General features: G+C 50.6%; 1 protein-coding gene and 1 non-coding gene across 3 annotated transcripts in view; one reads left to right on the top strand and one right to left on the bottom strand.

Moving 5' to 3' along the window:
- Positions 1-16,759, top strand: part of CDH4 (cadherin 4) — a 475,216-nt gene that overhangs the window by 236,668 nt on the left and 221,789 nt on the right. The window lies entirely within an intron of this gene.
- TRNAE-CUC lies at positions 16,308-16,380 on the bottom strand. Its single transcript has one exon. It is a non-coding gene; the product is annotated as a tRNA-Glu (tRNA).

The following is a 16,759-nucleotide window of genomic DNA, read 5'->3' as shown; positions in this document are numbered from 1 at the left end:
GTCCCTGGTTAGGCATTTTGGGGGATAGGCTGGATGCTGTTGAGAGTGAAACTGAGGTCCCAAGAGCACGTCATGACCCTGCAACCTGGCCACAACCCTGTGGGGTCCCCTCAGTGTGTGGTTGTCACCCATCACAGATCAGGAGATGAGGCTGGTGGAGGGAGTTGTGAGCATGCCTAGGGTCACATGTGCAGCCTGTGTCTTTGGCTGCTGGCACATGCCATTCAGGGGACCCCAGGCCCTGGTGCCCACTGAGCCAGGAGTCAGCCCACCACACGCCCTCTCGCTAATACCACCCTTTCATTAGGAGCAGAAGAGAAAGTGGCAACAGCCTCTGTGTTCTGGGTCCTCATCTGGCAGAAATTCCCTCATATCACAACTGTGATTGTATCCGTAAACTGCACACAGACACAATCGTGATACACTCAAACCAGGACAGATGGAAGGGAAAGCTGTGTGCCGATAACATCTCGAGCGCAGCCAGGAACTCTGTACCCCTCCCCGCACCAAGCATCCTGCATCCTCGCGCCCTCACCCCCACCCCCACCCCACCCCGGAGGAACAACAGGCACGAGTTTTAATTGCTACAGCTCCTGAGTCCCACTCAGCCTCGGGCTGATTGATCAGGGCACTTGTAGGGGCACAGTGAAGCCAGTGGTCTGCAGGTGGGCATTCCAGCCAATTATTCCCCCACCCTGGGCGGTGCCCCAGGAATCCACTTCTCACCAGCAGCCCCAGCTGACCCTTGTGGCCTGGGGCCCCTCCCTCACTGAGCCCTCAGGTTCCCGCTCTCCTGATTGTGGTGGCAAAATGCCCTCCCCTCCTTCTCAGCTCAGTAGCCCAGCCCATACATCAGACTCAAAAGAGCATCTCCTCACTTGTAACCATGCCAAGATTAATATTTTCAATGGGGATCTCACGCTATCGCCGTCCGAGTAGACAGCTGCATGCGCGCTCCACCAAGCAAGGCTATGTTCACGTGAGGCGCATGAGCCCCAAGGAGGAAAATGAAATGAATACAGATGCAGGTATTTTGTGTAATGGGGGCGCCGTGGAGCACACCAGGAGTGGTGCCCACTGCCTTCACATCGCTGTGGGGAGATAAATATCACACACAGTTGCATCCTCTGCTCCTAGCCAGCTACTGCCCTACCCACTTTCGTCTCCAGGTGTGAATGCCACTGGAACCTTGTGGATCTTATTTAACTTATTTAACAGAGAAGATGTAATTTTCAGTTTGAGTTTAAAAAAGATAACTCAGAGCCTCAGCAAATGACCCAAATAAGAGAAACAGAGGTTTCTGGTCAGATGAGCAGATTCTGACCTGCCAGTCACAGAGGGTGAGACATCTGCAGTGGGAGCCCCGGCTCTTCCATGGAGGGACGCGTCCGCAGCTCTGCTGTAGGAACTGGTTGTGCGCTCTATTCTGCAGGCTCTGTCCTCACCCATAAGGGCTTGGGGCCAAGTCCGAGATTCTCATAGCTGTGCCAACTGCCATATGCCCCAACGGTGGCCAGTTAAACACCCGGGCATTGTTCCAGCAAGGGGAAAACTAATATGGCAGAGCCTCAGGATATAGGAATAACCACAGTGCAGCTCAGATGCCTATTAATGAACTCATGGAGTGTTCCACCACATTAAAAACTGAGGCACTAGAAAAGTGTCAAAATAGGGTCAGAGCTCCATATTTCCTTAATCAAGTTCTTCAATTAGGACTCTTTCAACTGAAGGTGGCCACACTGAACTCAAAGTAACTAATATAAAAAAGTTAAGTAGCAGAGAAATCCAGACAATACCTTCAGTTGTGGCTTGAACCAGGGGCTGAAGATGTTATCATCTGGGTCTGGTGTCTCTTATTTCTGCCACCTCCAATTTGGCTCCTTTCAATCAAGGCTGTCCCCTCAGTGAGACAAACTGGCAATGGCAGAGCCAAACCTACCTGTTCTCCAGTTTAAGGAGAGGGGGAAGAGGTTTTTCCTGTCAGTGTTAGTACGACTCTCAGGATACATGCTTATGTCTTGCACAAGCTCCAGCACCAGGCTCAGTGCCACATTTCACAAGCATTTGTCAGATGGACTATCATAGTGGTAAAAAAAAAAACCAATTTGTACTCATAGAGTTTAAATCTGTTAATGAAAGACAATCGAAACTTGGAATGAAAAAACGAGCAGTAAGAAGAAAGGAACGTGACTCTATAGAGCAGGGGTCTGCAAGCTATGACCCCCTGCCTGTTTTTGCAGATAAAGTTTTATTGAACACAGCCATGTCCATCGTTTATGTATTGTCTATGGCTGCTTTCATGCTACAACATCAATACTGAACAATTGCAAAGTGTCCATATGCCCTGCAAAGCCTAAAATAGTGACTCTCTCAGCCCTTTACAAAAAAATGTTTGCTGACTCCTACAGAGCAAGGAATAAAGGAGCATGGCCTGATGGATGCAAGCTTCCCTAGGGACATGTGAACTGGGATCTCGGGAATAAATAGGATTTAATTCAGTGAAGAGGTCGGAGTGGGGAGAGAAACTATGGGAGGGGCTGGGGAGATGGTCAGGGGCTTTGGCTCTAAGACACTGCTCCTCCTGGGATCAGCTTTTCTGAGTGGGATGTTGCCAGGTGGGGAGGGACACGTGGAGGAGGTGAAGGATGGCCCCAGGGGGTGTGTGCTTCCCTTCTGAAGCAGCAGGCATGGCAGTGAGTTGAAGCTGCAGAAGGAACTGGAACACAGCTCCTGGGAGCTCGGCTTCTCAGTGCGGGTTGCATCTTGACATTTATTACATTTGTGCGTGTGAACATAAAACAAAGCTTCTTCCTCCAGCGAGACGACACTTCAGATCCATCCTCACTGGGTTAAGCGCCAGTGGTGCTGTTAACCCCCTCCACCTCCATCCTTCTTCCAGACAGTGGTGTTTGTAGGTGGCACGTCAGGGTTGTGAGAGAATAAAGAACCTCTTGGTGCTGAGAACACCAAGCTTGGATGGATTAACCTTGTTCTCTAACCTATGTTCCTGGCTTCACTGGTGCCTGCCTGAGCAGCCACTTGGCTTAACCATCTCCTCAGCACCTGGACAGCACCATGCATGGATGTGGGCTGGCGAAATGATGACATCTGTGCAAACCCATCCCCCCCTCACCTGAGGCAGACATCACTAATCAATCCCAGCTGGGTTAGATGGAGACTTGTGAACCTGCTCAGCTCAGACCTCTTGGCAGCCACTACTGTCACTCAGCACCCAGAGAAACCCACGTGTCACCCTCGTCCTAGGCGCTCGAAAATGGTGAGAAAGAAAGAGGGCTTGTCTGAAGCACATTAATTTATCTGTGCCCCTAAGCAGTTCGTCTGTAAGATTGAAAACGCAAATCCACAATTAGCCCCATTAAGCCTTGGGACTCTAGGGTCTTGGGAGATTTATTTATTTTTAATGCCAGACAAGAAAGTCATTGCAAGAGCCATAAAGTGCAGTAGAAAATTAAAAAGCAGCCTTGAAAACTCAGCTGATGGCTGCAAGAAGCTCAAGGAGATATTTACCTTTGTTGCCAGGCAGGTTTCTTGCCTGTTGATGATCTGTGTGATGGAAGGACCCCATCACGGTCCACCGCAGCTCAGCCAAATCTCTCTCCTCCCCACACACGCTATGGGCTGGGGTCTGGGTCCCAGGGAGGACAAATGGAGCTGGTGGGCTGGGTGTATGGGCAGCATGTTGGGAAGAGGCCATTGTTCTCAGCATTCTGGAAGAAGCCTTTGTGGGAGGAGGTGGCTCCACCTTGCTGATTAAATCTTCCTGGTGGTGGCCCTGGGCAGCCCCAGGAGGACGTGGGAAGAGGTGTGTGTGTGTCTTGACACAATTAACATTTCTGATCAGTGTCTTCCCTACTCCTACCGCCTTAGAAGCAAACTAGCCTGAGGCAAAGCTGTGAACAGGCAAAGCTTGTCTTCATTTCTCTCCCATCTTATCCTTTTAAAAAAAAAAAAACACGGCACGCTCTTAGTTCCCCAACCAAGAATCAAACCGAGCCCTCTGCAGTGGAAGCACAGAATCTTAACCACTTCCCTCCTTCCCAGCCCCTGTGCCTATGCAGCTTCCCCACCAGTCTGGGCCTGACTCCTGGGGTGGCTGTGATGCTTAGGATCCACTGCCTGGAGAGCAGAGGCCGGTCCCCAGACAGACAGAATGCTATGCTCACGGTCCACTGGCAGCAGGCAGGCGGGCAGGATTGGGGCCGAAACTATGTGTGAGTGCCATGTGGGTCTCAGCAGACTCGGCTCTCTTGAAACGGTGACACTTTTTGGGTTTGTCAGAAGGTTCTATACCACTATGTTCTGTGACTTCACTGGATGTAGCTGCCGACTTTCTCTTCAAGTTAATGCAAAGGAGTTGGGGATGTTCTGGTTTCCCCCTGGCCTGGGCTTGGAGCCATGAGCGACAGGTCCAGAGAGACCGTTCGCAGCTCAGCAGTCAGAAACAAGGTCTGCAGCTCAGCATTCACACTCCGACCTCACGGGATGGTCCTTGGAGGTGGCAGCTCGAGGTGTCCCTCTGCCAGGAGCCTGCTGCCTGTCGGGCCACCTCCTCACGAGTCATATTCTTCCTTGCTGTGCAATGTCTGGGTTACGAGGGACTCAAAACCAAACCCAACATTCGTCTGATGAGAGCTCATGTCATCACAGCATCATTTCTTCCTCATCCTCCCATCCGTTTCCAGTTCTCCTGTGCCCAGCCCCCAGCAGGTCCCATCCTCGCGCCTGCAGTGAGGTGGTGCCTGCACCCCACCCAGCGGAAGAGAGGACAGTGTCCCCCTGCTGGGTCTGTGAAGGAGAGGGGACACTTCCTCTCCCTTGTGCCTTGGCAGGTCTGGGTTCCACCCCAGAACCACTGTGGCCAAGGGGCGGGCAACACGGGTCATCTCTTCGGGGCCCAAATGTGGCACCAGGGGAGAGGGCCTGTCCTGCTCAAACCCACTTGAGATGGAGCAGAGGGGCTTCCCAAAAGAGATGATGGGTTCCAACTGGCAAATATGCATTGCACTTGCTCCTCCCAGGACTCCTCAGACTGGCATCCACAGGACCACACCCTGTCCACAAGAGCGAGTGGGAGGACCAGGAGCAGCCAGGTGACCTGGGAGGACTTCCCTCTGAATCCCTCCTGCCTTGGAGCAAGGTCCCGATTTGGATTCCATGAAAACAGAGCCTCGGTATGGCTCACTTCCCTATCCTCCGCCCCCATGCCCGGTGCAGAGCACAGAGGGGGCACCTGTCGTCACGGGCACGTCTCCACACAAAGCCGGATGACATTTGCCTTCACGATGAAGGTCCAGTCAAACCGAGGTGAGCGACTGTGCTGCTCACCGGGAAGGTCCCTCCCCCTCTACTGCAGTCATTCAGAAGCTCTTGGAGTCAAAATGTACCTTTTTTTTATAAAATAAGTAGCTAATTAAATTGCACACACTTTCTGAATAAAAATAAAACTGTAGAGTAAACATCTGTGCACCTGAGGTTCACCCAGCCCCTTCCGTGCATCTTGCATCTTTATCAGCTGGAGACCAGCCCACTTGCGGAGCACACCCTTTCTGTTTATAACACAACCTGGGGCACAGGCCTTGATTTACAGACTCGTGTTGGTGTAAAAAGGGGAGAAATCTGCATAAAGTCAAGGCAAATTCTATTTTTTTTTAAATGTTTGAGTGTGTTTTGTTACCACTTCACGCGTGTCTGGTTGGTGCCTATGCAGCTCAGACCTCTCACGCCTTAATTAGCAGAGTACGCAGCTCATTTCGGCTGCGCTGCCCTTACAGTGAAGGCAATTCATTGATTTTGAGCTGAGACTCAAGGAGGGAAGTCAGTCTGTTGTGTGTCTTCTGCAGGCTGAAGCCGAGATGCCTTGTTTAGATGATTCTGCCTCTCTGTCTGCAGACCATGTCTGTGGAAGTGCAGGAACATAGAGTGAAATCATACTGAGCAATGTACAGTGGGGCTTCAGAAGTGGGGCACGACCTCCCCACCCCCAGTTTTGTTCATGTCAAAAGTTTAGCACTAGAACTGTGACTCCCCAAAAAGTCGAGGTGACCCTGAGCCTCACAGAGACCCCCTGAGCCCTGAGCCACAGTCAGTGACAGCAGGCAGCTTCTCTGGGACCCAAGGGCCTGGGGAAGTCACAGTCACCAAACGGAGTCTGTCCAGGGCCTGGGTCCCAGCCTCTTGTCCATGAGGGCTTATCTGCAAACCAACGGCCAGTGAACACACCCCAAAATCAACCATGACCCAGAGAGCAACTTCTTTGCTAGAATAGGGAAGGGGAGGCAGGAGAGTCTTCCTCCAGGGTCGTCTTGCTCTTTTCTGGTCTGGTTCTCAGAAGAGGCAGAAAGCCTGAGAGAGAAATGGTGCATGAACAAGGGAGATCCTAGGAGCTGCCTGTCTAGCCTGGCTCCAAATATACAAGAGTGGACATATCATGTGTATTCACTTCCTCTTGCTGCTGTAACAAATGAACAGAGAGGGTCTAAAAATAGCAGATTTATGATCTCACGGTTCCGGAGGTTGGAAGTCCAGATGTCAGCGGGAGGTTCCTCCTGATGGCTTCACGATAGGATCTGGATCCTGGCCTTTTCCAGCCTCTGGAGGCATCCAGGCTCCTGGACCCCCAGCCCCTCCTCCATGGTCAGGGAGCAGCAAAAATCTTCAGTCATCACATCCCTTCTCTGACCCTCCCACCTCCCTCTTATGAGGACCTGTGACAACATTGGGCCCCCAGGGAATCCGGGGTCACCTCCCATCTCAGAGTCCTTAATTAATCCTATCTGCAAAGTCCCCTTTGCCTTGGAAGGTGACATCTTCACAGCATCCAGAGGTTCAAACATGGACATTTGTGGATGCTGTTACTCAGCCCCCACAGTATGACTCTCTCCAATACCTGAAATCTCTCCTGGAGGCTGATGACCATGGGCAGCGTCAGGCCCCTTCTGTCACCCTCCCCAGTGGAGCCATCTCAGGGTCCTAGGGTCTCACCAGCGTGCGGGCCAGCCCGTCCTTGGGTTGTCTTGTCATCATCATGGGACGCCACCCTGGTGGTCCTCCCAGCGTTTGTCATTCAAATCTCAGCACAAGCATATGTGCCTAAGCTCCCTCCTCAGGGAAGCCTTCCCAGCTGCCTCATGGCAAAAAGCCCCACCTTGTGTGGGGACGTCTGGGAGAGGAGAAGGAGCAAGTGGACCTGCAGGGGGGTGGACGAGGAGACCCCTCCTCTCCGGGCAGCCCGGCCTCTCTCTCTTCTCACTGAAGTCACGTCAGCATCACCACTTGCCCTTCTTTCCACATTTGAGTGTCTTGTCTGTGACATCACACTGTTCAGGCTTTGTGTTTGCTGCTGTATCACTCAGGCTTTAGAAGCACCTCCCCTCGCCGACTTCTCCCCCCTTACACACAGGTTAGGACAGCACTTCACGTGTGCAAGCCTTCCAGACAATAGAGGGACCTCTAATAAGCACAAGGTCAGGATTCTTTCTGCTAAGGTCCACCACTGGCTTCACCCCTGCTCCGGGAATAAAATCTCTATGCCTCTAGATAGCCTAGACTCAACTCCCCTGCTCCTGGGCCTGGGGTGTCCTATCCTGGTCCCTGGGTGCCCACGGCAGTGTCCACTCCTTCTCAGCAGATCTGAGAAGCCCCTTCCACCCAGAGAGACCTCTCTGACCCCCTTTCAAGTCAGAGTGCCTGCTCTGCCCACTGCCAGATCACTCAGTTTTCTTCCACGCTCTTCTCCAACTCTGTGATTGCCTGTCTTTAATGGATCAATTTAGTCTATTTCTCCCTCTAAAAGCCCCAATCTTGCCTGCTGCTCTGTCTCCAATGGCAGCACGTTGCCTGGCCACAGCGAGGTGAAGGTTTTCAGGGTGTCCCAGTAGATTTTCACTCAGTCCTGTCCAACTCTTTGCAACTCTATGGGTTGTAGCCGCCAGGATCCTCTGTCCATGGAATTCTCCAGGCAAGAATACTAGAGTAGGTTGCCATTTCCTTCTCCAGAGGATCTTCCCAACCCAGGGATCGAACCCGCTTCTCTTGAGTCTCCTGCATTGGCAAGCGGATTCTTTACCACTAGGGCCACCTGCATAATATGATTTTCACTCAGACAACAGTAAAATATAATGAGTTGAGGGAAAAAGAACCCCCAGGTGACAGAAGCAGTGACCCAGAGCCCACAGAGGCTGCCAGCTCCAGGGCAGTCCATGCCATGGCTGCCCAAGGGAGGTGAGGAGCACAGGGCGCCCAGCCTGGCCGCCAGCTCTCCCACCCATGGGATATTTGCCTGCCATCGGTCACTGTGAGACATAAGGGGACAAGCCTGTCAGGAGGACGCAGCTTCCCCGTGAGGAGCGATGGCATTTTCCTGGGAGGTCACCTTCAAGGGTGCCACCGACAGCCCTCCATCCCCTCTGCATGCCTGCGGTCGGCCACTGCTGTGTGCAGAGCCTGCCGTGCCCCACTCCCACCCACACCAGGCTCCCTGCTCCTCCTCCTGCACAACACAGATAAGGAAAGTGGGACCTGAAGCTCAGGAATCTTGGCTCAGGGTGGCCAGCGTGGTAAGTGGCAGGACTGGCACCCAGCCACAGGTCTGCTCTGAAACATTCCAGCAAAGCGCTTCTGCTGGGAAACGCCATCTGCACAGCTGAGTGCTGTGTGGAGTGGCATAGGCTCAAACCGTGGGCTCCTGTTCATTTCCAGCCATCTCCCCTTTGACTGGCAGAAGTTCTCCTCACCCTGGGTCTTCCCTGCCCCATCAGCCCTGGGTCATTACCTCCTCCTGTCCTGTCAATTCTAAACCCACCAGCAAATCACTTCTATTTATTAGGCTTGTTCAGATGCAGATCTCTTCTTTATATGTTATCTATGCATCATTTCCCCCTTAATTTTCAATTTTCATATTCAAAGGAAGTTTTCTCTTTCTGATTATTTGCCCAAATTCAGCTCAATAGGATGTCAGCTCAATAGGAAGATCTGTTGTGGGGCCCTGCTGAAGTTTGGTGGAGCTTTAGAGATGACGATAATGATGGTCATGATGGTCATGATGATAATGGTGATGATAATGATGGTCATGATGGTCATGATGATAATGGTGATGATAATGATGGTCATTATGGTCACAATAATGGTGATGATGGTGGTAATAATTGTGATGATGATAATGATGGTCATGATAATGGTGATGATAGTCATGATGATGGTCATGATGTTGGTGGTTATGATGATGATGGTGATGATAATGACAATGATAGTGATGGTCATGATGATGATGGTGATGATGATGATAATGATGGTCATGATGGTCATGATAATGGTGATGATGGTGGTGATAATTGTGGTGATGATAATGGTGATTATGGTCATGATGATGGTGATAATGGTGACGATAGTGATGATGGTGATAATGATGGTCATGATAATGGTGATGATGGTCATGATGATGGTCATGATGTTGGTGGTTATGATGATGATGGTGGTGATAAAGACAATGGTAGTGATGGTGATGATGATAATGATGGTGATGATGATAATGGTCATGATGATGATGATAATGATGGTCATGTTGATGGTGGTCATGATGATGATGATATGATGACAATGATAGTGATAGTCATGATGATGATGGTGATGATGATGATAATGATGGTCATGATGGTCGTGATAATGGTGATGATGGTGGTGATAATCGTGGTGATGATAATGGTGATTATGGTCATGATGATGGTGATAATGGTGACAATAGTGATGATGGTGATAATGATGGTCATGGTGATGGTGGTTATGATGATGGTGGTATGATGACAATGATAGTGATAGTCATAATGGTGATGGTGATGTTAATGGTGATGATGATGAAGATTGCAGCCAACACTCTTCACCATGGATGGGTTCTTTGACACAGTCCTAAGACCTTCACACACATTAACTCATCTGATGCTCTCAATAACCTTATGAAGCATCTGCCTTCTGCAGACAAGGAATGTGAGTCACAGGGAACTGGCGTGACCTCCAGAGTCACTCAGGCAGTGAGTAGCAGAGGTGCAGTCTGAACCCAGGCTGCTGGGACCACAGGTCCTGCTCTTAGCCTCCATCTTTGGAGAATGCACCAGATTGTGGGAGACAAGACACACACACGCACGCACACATGCACACCTCAAAGCAATCAAATAACAGTTCAGAAATTGCCCACTGTGGTTCAATCATTAATTTATTCACTGAACAAACATCTGAGTGCCTACTGTGTGCTAATAAGCCTGAGGATAGAAGTGTGGATGAAGTGGATGTGGTTTATGGAGCTTAAGGTGGAAGGGGGAAGCTGCCCTCCTCACTGCTGTCCCGGGTGCCCCACGACTGAAAAAAGAGGTGTGGAGAACGATGCTGTGGGATTCAGGGCGCAGAGATGATGCAGGGGCTGGAGAAGGTGGCTCAGCTTCCCGGCATCAGGGTCTTCATCTGATTGCTGTAGAGAGATTGAGAACCAGAGGGGGCACAGGGGAGGACGAGGGGGAGAGGACGAGTGGAGAAGGGACCCTGTGGAGACCTGGCCTCCGGTCTCCTGGGCAACAGGAGGGAGAAACCCCTGAGGAGGGTGAGGAGCGCGGCAGCTTGAAGTGGGGCAGAGAAGGTGGGGTGTGGACACTACAATGAAGCAGCATTTCCCCCTCCAACTTGGTCCTTGTCTTTCTGCTCACTTCCTCATCCTTGGAGACCCCCACTGGGGTGGGAGCAGAGCGTCTTCTCTTCTGGACTTTTACACTGATTTCCAAGTCAGTTTAACCAAGAAACACTGACTCTGAGACTGCGAATTAGGCTTCCGTCTTCCTGTTGCAGTCTTGTCTCAGCTCAAAGGATCAGAAGAGAGTCCTTGGCAGAGAGCAAGGCAAGTGGGGTGGGAGGGTGGCAGGGGGGTGCTGGTGGAAGAGGCCCACATCCCCCTCCTTCCCCAACCTACCCACCTGCAGCCAGGCCACCAGCACCTTCCACAGCACTTGTTTCTGGTATACCAGCTGGCCCTACCTGGTGGGTTGAGTGTGGAAGACCCCAGCCTGGATTGGGGGGAGGAGGAGGAAGCAGGTAACCTGAAGACTGACAGCCTCCTGGTAGCCCACCCAGTTCTCAGCATCTTTCTTGAAGGAAAACTAAGCAGCAGAAAGCAGCCACTTTCTTTGGCATCTTCTGTTAAATTTCATTTTTAACTGCATGAGTTATCACATGAATGATTCCCTATCGTTGGGAAGTCAAGTCGTGCCATTTGAGTAGCAACAGCCCCACATTCAATCGATTCTCCCCTGGAGTAACCGTGTTTACTGCCTCGTGTGTTTACTTCCCTGCACAGTTAAAAACATACCTAAGCGTGAACAGATTTGTCTTCCATTTTAGAGACATAAGTGATGTTACCGTACTGCTATGAGAACTTGCTTTTCTAGCTTCAGGGATCCTTCTGAGGTGTGGGGCCTGAGAACTACTTACCCAGATGCCAGGATCATGGCTCTTCTGGAAGCATCACCTATTACTTGCAGCAAGCCAGAGTTGGGAAAGAGATGGAACTGGGGCTTGCAAACGGAGAAAGCTCCAGATTTTTAGGTTGCTTTCCAAAGCAGTTTAACAGAGTTAACACTGAACCCCGGGCCCTGAGAGAGGACGGACTCCTTCCTGTAGCCATCAGTCTGAGGTTCTGTGGTCCGAGGTGTCAGCCTGTTTCCAGAAGCAGGGTCTGGGCAGGAAACCAGGGCAGGGAGGGCTCTGTTCTCTTCAACTCACACTGAGGACCAGCCCTGCTCTCGGGCAGTTCCAGGCCCTCGGCAGGATGAGACGTGTAGAGTGAGGACCCTGAATTCTACATGGAGGGACCAGTCCCAGATGCCAGTGGTCACCTGAGCAATGGCACTTCCCCCCCAGAGGTGAAATCGAGTCTCCGTTTAGGCCTGAGGCGCAGGTCCTTGGCTTTCTTACCTGGGGGCTCTGCTCCTGGGGGCCCTGCTCTTCCCACCCGCAGCCGGCCCCCCCGCAGACCCCCACCCACTCTTTCTCTCTCCCAGTACAGGGCACTTGTATCTTTTATTCAACTTTCCTCCTGGAACTTACTCACCCACGGTGGTTCTCAGTAAGCTGGCCCCCCTCTCGGTTCTGCCTTTCCTGGAAAAGCCAACAAACCTTGCACCTCATAAATTTTAACAGCCTTCTCAACTGATGTATTTCATGTCTGAATTGTTTTATCTGCCTCACTTTGATTGCAGGCCCCGAGGGCTGAGACCTCGTCCTGTTTCATCTTTTGTGCAGCTCCAAGCACACTCTTGGCATCCCGCTCGTACAAACACACAAGAAGATAAATATATGCAAACATCTCTAATTGTTTTATTTAGAGCCGTTTGACAGTAGATCAGAGATGTGTGTGTCCCTACACATCTGAGACTGGAACGCAACTTCACCACATGTCTTAATCTGTTCCTTGGGTATTAGTAATTTATAAAGCATGATTTATTTGCTCAGAATTTCTCTTCATAACTTTAAATGTGTGCATACTATAAAGGAAAAATTTAATCTCCAATGTCTGATTAACTTTTGCCAAACAAGCTTCTTAGAATTATCTGTGCTACGTGGAGACTTAAAAATAAGACTCAAATCATTTGTCTTTAAAAACACAAGCCTTCCTCTGCCTCAGCATTAAGTGATGTTAAAACAAAAAGGCTCCATTTGGATTTAAGACAGATGTAAATTAATCAGGAGTGATTTCTTCTTCATCTGAGTTTTTCAATGTTCGCGGAAGGGAAATAATTAAGTTAGGTTTGTTTTAACCTTTCCATTTAACTTTGTTTCTAATATATAAATTTTTAGGTTCTTTTTTTTTTCTGCTGGAAAATTTCTGTTCTATTCTGTGAATATAATATGCCTGTAGCTTATAATTCAACAACTGACATACAGAAACAGGTGAGTCCACAAGAGAAGCCAAAGCTCTCCTGAGTCTTCCTTTCAAAATGCACTTGTAGAACACCTACTGTGTGCCAGGTAAAGTGATAAATGATGAGAATTCAAGGGTGAAACAGAAAGACAAGATTCCAGCCTCAGGGACCCCCAGACTTTTGGGGAGAGGCAATTAAAAGCAGGTGAACCAACACCATAAACAGAAACTGTAATCAGCAGCGCCGAGGGGTCCCCCGGTGCTGAGAGTGGTTCTCCCTGAGAAGGGGCAGCCGGGGGCAGCTGAGGTTCCTCCTGCAGGAAGGAGGGCTGGGAGGGAGCCTTGGGCAGGGGAAGAGCAGGTGCAAGGACCCTGGGGTGGGAGAGAATCCGGTGGCCCCACAGACAGAGGCGCTGGAGGATTTTATACCAAGAGCCCAAGTAATTGATGCAATGCAGGTTGTGTTCACTCAACTGCTGTGGGCAGACTCGTGTGAAGGGATCAGAGGGAGAGAGGTCAGCCCTGTGCAAGATTTATGGACAGGGAGCAGCGAGGGGGGATGTGATGGGGCTGGTGTCCAGACTTGACAGCACAGACAGAACCAGCCAGAATGCTGCCCTGAGCCGGGCGCCCTGGAGGCAGGTTTAGGTTTGCTTTACATGTGATCCCAGGAGCCTCGGTGCCCACTGGGCAAGAAGGGACCTTCCTCACAGCCTGCAGGGTCTCAGCACCCCATGGGCAGGGAGATGCGGGTGTCCACCACACCCCGGGGACAGGGTGGCTCTCCCCCACTGTGTCAGCAACCGTAGACTCAGGCCCACACTGACTCTCTGGCAAAAAAAACATTTTTCTTTATAGGAAATGAGTAGTCTCCTTGCACATTTTAATAACAGAGTATTTGGAATCAGTAGATTTCTGGAATGCTTCATCTGGAGGGAGTTCGGGCAGGACACAGAGCCTTTCCTCTGCCAGGTTCTGACCATGGGGCAGCCTCCTGGCCTGAGGGGCTCTGTGGGCCCCAGGTCAGAGGCAGGCCAGCAGTCAACACACTGTCCACCGTCCTGGTGTCACTCTGGGTGCTGGGCTACCATCCAGATACTTGTGGCTGACCGCTGGGGGTCCCTGAGTCCCCAGGCTCCACTCTGAGGAATAATGCCCAGCCTCGCTCTGTCTGTGACACTCACCATCAGGTCTGCATGCTCCCGTGGGACACGGCAGTGGTCCAACAGAGCATCTGCCAGGGTCTCGAGGACACGGCTCCCCAGGCCTCAAGGCCGCCTCCCGTCCGCCCCACCTGCCCTGCCCCACTGGCCCCTCGCTCCGCCTGAGTTCTCTCTGTGCTGCCCGTCTGTCTGCCATCCGCCTCCCCGCTCTGGTACATAACTTTGCTAGTTCGTTCACGGTGCCTTTTTATCAGTCGTGTCCCCAGAGAGGCATCCCCAGCACACAGGAGCCACTCACTGAAGACCTGGTCAAGGAGTGAGTGGCCCTGGTGGGTCCTCTGGGGTCCCGCGGGGGGTTCCCTGTGGACAGCCCTTGCGCCCTGCGCACCCCCCCACCAGCCTGCAGTCTGTGATGAGTGTTGAGACAGCCCCACTCCGGCTGCAAACTGCAAGGTTCTCAGCACGCGAGCGCTGCAGAGGTGCTGCCTGGGGAGGCGCCCATGGGAAGCAGCGTTTCCTCTGTGCTCAGAAGGGAGAGGAGGCTTTATTCTATGTCAAGAAACAGCCTGTGGGGAGGATTGGGATGGGCTGGGGTGGGGGGCACGTACAGGAGGTTGCCCATTCCCACAGGCCCTGTGGGTGTCAGTGGGAAGCTGGCGAGCCCCGGAGAAATGGGCACCTCCCTAGGGCAGGAGGTGAGGTGGGGACAGGGCATGGCAGGAGAGAGGGCTTCACGGGGAGCTGAGCCTGAGCCAACCCTTGCCACCCAGGGAGCCAGTCACGCAGGATGGGCGAGGACCCCGAGCTGCCAGGACCTGGGGCCAGGGCGAGAGAGTGGAGGGCGACAGTCACCTCCTCCTGTCGGCAGCACAGTGATGCCATCAGGGAATGTTCTAACAGGACGGTTCTGGCAGCTACGAGACCAAATTCCCGAGATGAGCACTTTAAACCCCATCTCCCCTCACTGCTTCTCACACGTCCAGACAGCACGGCAGCTCTGACAGCGTGGGTGTAGCGGTTCTCTGGAAACGAGGGATCACCCATCTTTCAAAGTAACGGTCCCGAGGAGGCATGAAGGGTCTGCCAGCAGGCTCTGGCGGGGTTGCCTCTCTCCTGGCAGCATTTCTAGTTGCTAGTTACAGGGTGCTCAGATTTTTATTCATTTTTTTCATGGCTTGGTTTTGGTAGGTCAGATGCGTCTAGGAATAGATCCATTTCTCCCAGGTTATCCAGTTTGTTAGCTCATCATTGTTCATGGTATTCTCTTATAATCCTGCTTATTTCTGCTGGCATTGGTGGTAATGCCCTCTCTCTCCTTTCTAATTTTAGTTATTTGAATCTTTTCTCAGTCTAACTAAGGATTTGTCACTGCAAAAAAAAAAAAGTCTGAAAACATAAAATAAGGCAGCAGGAGAGGGAAGGAGAGACAAAGAGGGAAAAGACATACAGAAAACAGTAAAAATGTCGATAGTAAGTCCTCCCCTATTGGTAATCACTCTAAGTGTAAATGGATTAAACCCCCCAATTAGAAGACACACAGTGACCGAATGGATCAAAAAAGACAAAATAATGAAATCCAACAATATGCTGTCTACAAGAGATTCACTTTAGATGCTAGGACACCCAGAGGCCAATGATAATGTATGTTGATTGCCTTCTTATCCCCCTTTGTGTCTATTCTGTTGGTGTTTTCTGTGTGGTTACTGTTGAAATTACACAAAACACATAAAGTTGTAACACTCTCACTTAAGCTGATGAGAACTTAGCTTCAACCACATATGGAAACTATCCTTTACAAGCCTGCAGCCCATTTATCTTACTGTGACACATATTACCTCTTTTTATACTGCAAGTTCATTCACAAAGATTTATAGTTACTTTCTATGCTTTTTTTAAAAAAATTCTACACTGTAATTAAAAGTGATTTCTACTCCAACATTATGATGCTACAGGCATTTTATTTACCTATATAGACACCTCCACCAGAAGGTTTGATATTTCATATTTTGCTGTTGAGCATCTTTTCATTTCAACTTGAAAGTCTCTGTTTAGTGTTTCTTGCAGGGCAGATCTACTGATGAACTTACTAAGCTTTTGTCTATCTGAGAAAGTCTTAATTTACCTTTAAAAAAAAATTTATTTATTTGACTATGTCGGGTCTTAGTTGCGGCATGTAGGATCTCTTACTTGCAGCATGAGAACTCTTAGTTACAGCCCATGGGATCCAATTCCTTGACCAGGGATCAAACCTAGGCCCCCTGCATTGAGAGCACAGAGTCTTAGCCACTGGACCACCAAGGAAGTCCCTTATGTTTCATTTTTGAAGGCAGTTCTGCCAGACGCCGTTTTCTTGGTTAGCAGTTTTTTCTTTAGCACTTGGAAGCTTCACCCCTCCCTGCTAGTTTGCAAGATTTCTACTGAGGCTCCACCGACAGTCTTACCAGAGCCCCTGTGTGAAATGTGACTTTTCTCCTGCTGCTTTTAAGATTCTCTGTCTGTGATTTTTAACAGTTTGATTATAGCATGTCAGTATAGGTCTCTTTAGATGTAACATAGTTGGTGGTCTGTGTGTGTGTGTTCTCAGTCATGTCTGACTCTTTTGTGACACCATGGACTGTAGCCCACCAAGCTCCTCTGTCCATGTGTTTTCCAGGCAAGAATAAGGGAGTGGGTTGCCATT

Source organism: Cervus canadensis, chromosome 10 (genome assembly GCF_019320065.1).
Source record: "Cervus canadensis isolate Bull #8, Minnesota chromosome 10, ASM1932006v1, whole genome shotgun sequence".
In the NCBI taxonomy this organism is placed as follows: domain Eukaryota; kingdom Metazoa; phylum Chordata; class Mammalia; order Artiodactyla; family Cervidae; genus Cervus; species Cervus canadensis.
This window is presented reverse-complemented; position numbering and strand designations above follow the sequence as displayed.